The sequence below is a fragment of the Rhynchophorus ferrugineus genome, unplaced genomic scaffold (assembly GCF_030347505.1).
Source record: "Rhynchophorus ferrugineus isolate W39M unplaced genomic scaffold, kcgeb_rfMv2 rfM5, whole genome shotgun sequence".
NCBI lineage: Eukaryota > Metazoa > Arthropoda > Insecta > Coleoptera > Curculionidae > Rhynchophorus > Rhynchophorus ferrugineus.
This window is the reverse complement of record NW_027472584.1, coordinates 9,351,816-9,357,815: the sequence shown is the minus strand read 5'-3', so window position 1 is coordinate 9,357,815 and position 6,000 is coordinate 9,351,816.

Here is a 6,000-nt window from a genome sequence, read left to right as displayed (position 1 = left end):
AATAAATAGATTGCAATATTATTTAAACAAAAGTAAGGTATAATACATTTCCAATAAAAAAATTAAGTACTTACCGCAAGTCTTGGTCACCGCTTTGACTGGATTCACCGTCGAAGTTGGAACAAAACATAATTGAGCAGGGTACTCCAGGTTGAAATATAGGCTTTGTCTTAACCTTGAGATACTCTCCCACCATTGCTGCGCATATAGCTTATTCAAGTTGGATACTGACGATATGATCAACCAATGGTGTGTCAACTTTTGCTGGAAAATATTTTAAAACGTTTTTGATAATATACTTACCCAATATTTTATATTATTTTTAATTAATATAATGTTGCCTTAATATATGTTTAATAAACTTTAAATAGTATTATATAATTAATGGAACAATAATATAATTCATACAATGCAAGCGTAAAAATAAATATTTTCTATCAATATGTGTTAATATAATATTATTATGTAAAACAAGTATTGAAAGCATTAAAAGGACTTTCAGTTGATGATGATTGATGTATTAAACACGCAAACGGGACAAGAATGTCTGTATAGAAAAAAAGTAGAGGAGAATCATTATAACATAGATTTCTAGAATATTATAAATTATTTCTAGGAAAGTTATAATAGGTAGGGTATTCTTATCTGGGCATATTCTTACGACTGAATATATTTATATTTTATATGATATTTACGTTAATTTTTTTAATGCTTAATTAATGTTTATAAAAATAGGAAGAGATATGAATAATTGTAAAACTGGTGTTTTATACTTCAAAGAAACACCTTGAATAAGCTTTTCTTCTTAAACGCCACCATTAATCTACCATTATGTACCGATTCAGATGGAAGAATTCACTCTACTCCACTCTATAATTCTCAGATCCCCAGAAAATCACCTGAATGGCTATGGAGAAATTATAATTTTATGTTCATATTTGCTCCAAAAATTTTGGAGTAATTCCTTGCCAGCATATTCTGCGCATTTTTTTTTTGTAATTCAATGCTTTATAATTACCTAGAATTTTTTCTACCACCAGTTTATCTCATCATCGTCCTAATATGAAGGTCATCATGTATTTCTCCCTTTTCCATAATAAGCTTTGAAAATGTTTTACAAATATATTTAGAGCACCCCCCTTCTTTGTTTAACGCTTCAATGCTTTGACGAATTATTTCATCATACACAATTTGATATATAGTGATAGAAGTATGATTTTTTCTCTACGATCAAATTATCATTGTCTTAGTAGGAATTAAGGACTATTTCCAACGATACACATCTTCTATTCAGTAAAATTGGTCCCTCTAATATCCAGAGACAATTAAATGGCATTTTGTGTAACCACTTTACTGACCATAAGTTCATGTAAACTTACATAGTGACTATGTAAAGTTTTTAATCACTGGCCATTTATATATTTTGACATCCTTAATACATTAACGCATAGAGAAGCGAATTTCAACCAAGTAAAAAACATCAATAAAAACCAATTGGCATAAACTAAAATATAAAATGCATCAAAATCACTAAAACTAGAGCCAATTCAATACTCTCACGAATATATTTGCAAAATGTGAATTTGAATATATACATATGTACAGAGATATCCAGGACTTCAATTTTTTTTTCGGTACTTTTAAAAAGCAAACCAGAACATACTCAAAATCAAAGAACTCTACTAGTTAGCCAAAAGATCCTCTCAACTTGACTTAAGTTCAAAGAGATTAGTTCATCAGTTAATTATAAATCCTATTTGGACTTATGAAGTAAAAATAGGGAGTGGCAGTAAAACATCAAAGAGACTGGCAATCAGAAACGTTGGAAAACTGGAAAAGAATCTTGCCAAAATAAAATTCTTCGATTATTTTCCAATGCTTATCTAAGTTATCTAAGCCTTAAAACATGAAATAATAAATCACAGTAATTTGAAAACAATACAGCTACTGGACAACGCGCAGGGAATGGAGATTGCTGCAAGTCCAACCATACGAACTTTTACCTTGTATAAGTGCTACTCTTAACTTTAGCTTAAATAGTCGAATTTAATTTTAATTTAATAAATACGTACTGATGTATTTATTATTAATTGATGCAAGTACAATAGAACAATTTTATTAAGCATATCTAATCCATGTTTTATTACAATAGATTATTTACAATACATAAAATATTTTGGTCCAGTTTTTATTTAATATAAATACAATTTTAATTGCTATAATTAATTAAATGTTACTTTAATTCAAACATACGGTGTATAAATACAAAAAGCCTACGCAACATCAAAATGATTGAATGAGAAAAAGTTTTTTACCAACAGGAATATTATCAAAGGACTTGTAGCAAATGAAACTTTTTAGAAAATATTAGAGACAAAAACAGAGATGCCAATAACCAAGTTAGGGCTGGCGTTAAAAGTAACATTAGTGTCGCCCTTTAGTGCGGCATAATTTTATAATAGAATTTTATTGCTTGTATGTAGATAGGCACTCTTAAATCATAAAAGGCCTTCTAACTCAATCAAATTCGCTTTTTAGTTCATTGGCGCTTTTGAAAGCGCCCAGATATCGACACCTTTTTAATTTATTTTTGTTCTCTCGCATCAAAAAGGGATTACTTGGGGCGTGCTAAATAGCCTTCAAAATACCTGAGAGAGCTTGGAGTGCCATCGGTAAAATGATATTTTTAAATACGCAACAAAATATCGATGAATGACTCTGTCAAATTGTGTAAATACTTTTATGTAAAATTATATTCGATTAGACGGTTCCTGTTTTGACAAGGTGCGAAATCGCCACTTATGGCTTTGTTCGATTTTTCTTTTGAATTTTGGGAATCATTCAAAAAAAATATAGGTTACCTGAAAAATATCGATTGTCCCTTGAAAATAAATATTATTAGTTCGAGTCGTATAAAATTGGAAATATGTATGATATATGAGATTAATGAATAGAAAATCTACTAAAAACTACTTCGTTTAACATTTTTAAGCAATTTTATTGGTTATTTTAGTGGTATTGAACAGATTTTGATGACGAGATATACTGAGTTCGGAGAATAATTTTCTATTTTATAAATTCTACTTAACTAATATTTCATAATTAAATTAAGTTACTATTAAATTATTTTAAAGATACAGCAAGCTACTCATACAAACTCATATATTCATATTAAAAACTAACTAAAACAATTTTGAGAGTTGTTTCTTTATATTCGAGAATAAGTATATAATAATAATAATAAAAATTAACAAGAATTGAGTATAGTGTCAATTTAAAATTTCAGAATTAAGAGCAATTTTGTTCTTAGATTACCTTCAAACTAGTAAAACAATATAACTGCATTATTATTGTAATTTTGATCTAATATCTAAACCTAATTCGTGAGACAAAAAACACGATGTACAAAACGATTTAGGCAGCTTACAAATCATCCAGATTATTTATTAGATTTGATTTCTCTGAGTTTTGGCTCTTCTCATATCTCAAAAAATTCTTTTAGGGGGAAACTTTTATTCAGTATTTCGCAGTCTTTTCGTAAAATCCCTACAATGATGGGATCTATAATTTGGAAGACCATTGGAATAAGTATATTGAAATTAGAGAAATTATACTCTAAGATTCATATTATAAGTCCTTCCTACCATTGAAAATTTGTTTTTTTTGTTTATTTCGCCGAACTTATATATTACCATAGTATATTGTAATTACGAATCGGTATAATTAATTTATACCGGAATATTGTAAAAGTAACAACCCAGCGCAAATTATCTCTTTAATTCCACACAGTATAAAGGATGACGGCGACCAATTCTCTTTACTATATACAAAAACATTAAATAAGTATGAACCTCTCTGTTGCTTCTCTAAATAAAAACATAAATTTAATTAATAATTTATAATAACTAAATAAATTTTTATAAACAAATGTATTTGGGTTTTGGGAGTTGTGATTTTTACTCATAATTTGCTATGACCTGTTTAAGTGCTCTGAATATATTATTATTACCACTATATAGTAAATTATATTATGAAATTAAATGAATTTTATTAATTTTATGAATTAATTATGAAAGTAGGCGTCGCTAAGTCTGCTGAATTTATTACAACGGGCCTTTATTTGACCGGTGTGATAATCATCGTCTACTCTTCATTTATATATTTTATGTCAACTTTTGTTCTATTGTAATTAACTATTTCAAAAATTTAATCCAAATTAATGGTATTTGCAGAAAATTTTATTACATGAAATAATTCAGTGAAAATGTAATCGTTATTCTTAAATTTATGGTAACCATACTTCATCAAATACAATTTATAAAGGATGATTTCAATTTTCGACGATAAAGCATTGAAAATTATATGAAAGTTAAACGTAAACCAGCAATTGTGAAAATATGGATGATATTAGAAGCAAGCTATGTTTCGCATTTACATATACAGGGTATTATCACCCCAACACTTGAATGAAGTAGACATAATACAACCTAAAACTGTTTGTAAATTAAAAATATTGGATAAAACTAAAGCAGTTCTGTTATGTCCAAAACGGTATGTTAATAACATTACAGTAATCTTTGAAACTATATGTAAAAGTATTGCTACTGAATCAAAAAGTGTTTAAATAAACCTAGCAATTTAATTTTGTAGCAAAGCAATTCCAAATCTCCTTTTAATTAAGTTCCAAGGACCAATTAAGAACAAGGATGAAAAGTCTGATCTGTTTTATTCGCGATATTACACAACAGTTAAAAGCGGTCACTTATGTCCACTTCTTTTAAACACATTAAAATTTGAGTAAATCGTTTGACTACATCCCATAAATTAGCTGAGTGATGAGCAAATAATATTATTTCATATTTTAATATTTGTATCAAATGTTTATTTCACTGTATAAATACACTGTACCCAATCTTATTAAATTTATTTAAAAAATGGGAATAATATTACACGACCAATACATATTACAGTTTTCAATTAACAATAATGTTTAAATTAGTGTAATAACATATAAAAATAAACGGAGGATACCGTTGTGTAAAAATTAATTCTTCTACTACCATTTCTATATATTTATTACGAAGTAGGAGTGTTCTTATTTTATTTTGATTGAAGAAAGGGCTTTTTTCAACATAATTAAAAATATATAATTTCTAAACTTGATTAAAAGGGATAGAGATAGCGATATTTTTCATAATATATTACAACTATCTAGAATCATATATCTTATTGGCTTAAATAAATAAGTATTTTATAAATCAGAATAAAAAATTAATATTCAAAATATGTGAATAATTTCAGTTTGTGGTAGTTAGAACGAAACAATACTATCATTATATATTTCTCACGCACAAAATAGCTGACGAATAACTTCGAAGTGCCTTTAACTGGTGGAAGTATTAAGTATCCGAATAAACATCCCGTAGCCAATGTATTATAAAATAAATAAGCGATAAATTACGACCATATATGTATAATAACTGATTTAAAAATAAGAAGAGAAATATCGTTATTTATGATAAACGATAGATTCCCAAACGGATTGGTACAAACGAGGTGTCATATTACTCTTACTAAAAGTGTCATTTTACGCAATGCCAACTGTCGTCGCACTCGAACACCGCAACTTGAGTTTATCCAATTCCGATGTCTTTGTGGTTTAAATGCCCCATTGTGCCCCTTCTGTTGCCATTCCCCCTTTTTAAATGCTACCACCTATTTGTGAATTAGTTTGGTAGAATTTGAAATCGGTTTTGAATAACAACCGTTTATATTTTCATTTAATATACGTATTTTGTTGCAAAAATAGGCCTGTTCGAGAAAATATTATTAAATTACAAAAAATTACATAATAATATTATACAAAATTATAGAAAAATATCTTTTTTAATCTAAATACACATTAAATTCGAATCATCAACATTATTGTTTAAATAATTTCAATTTAAAAGTTAAAATTTTTAACAATCTTAATTTCTTAAATGTGTTTCTCAGTTAGGA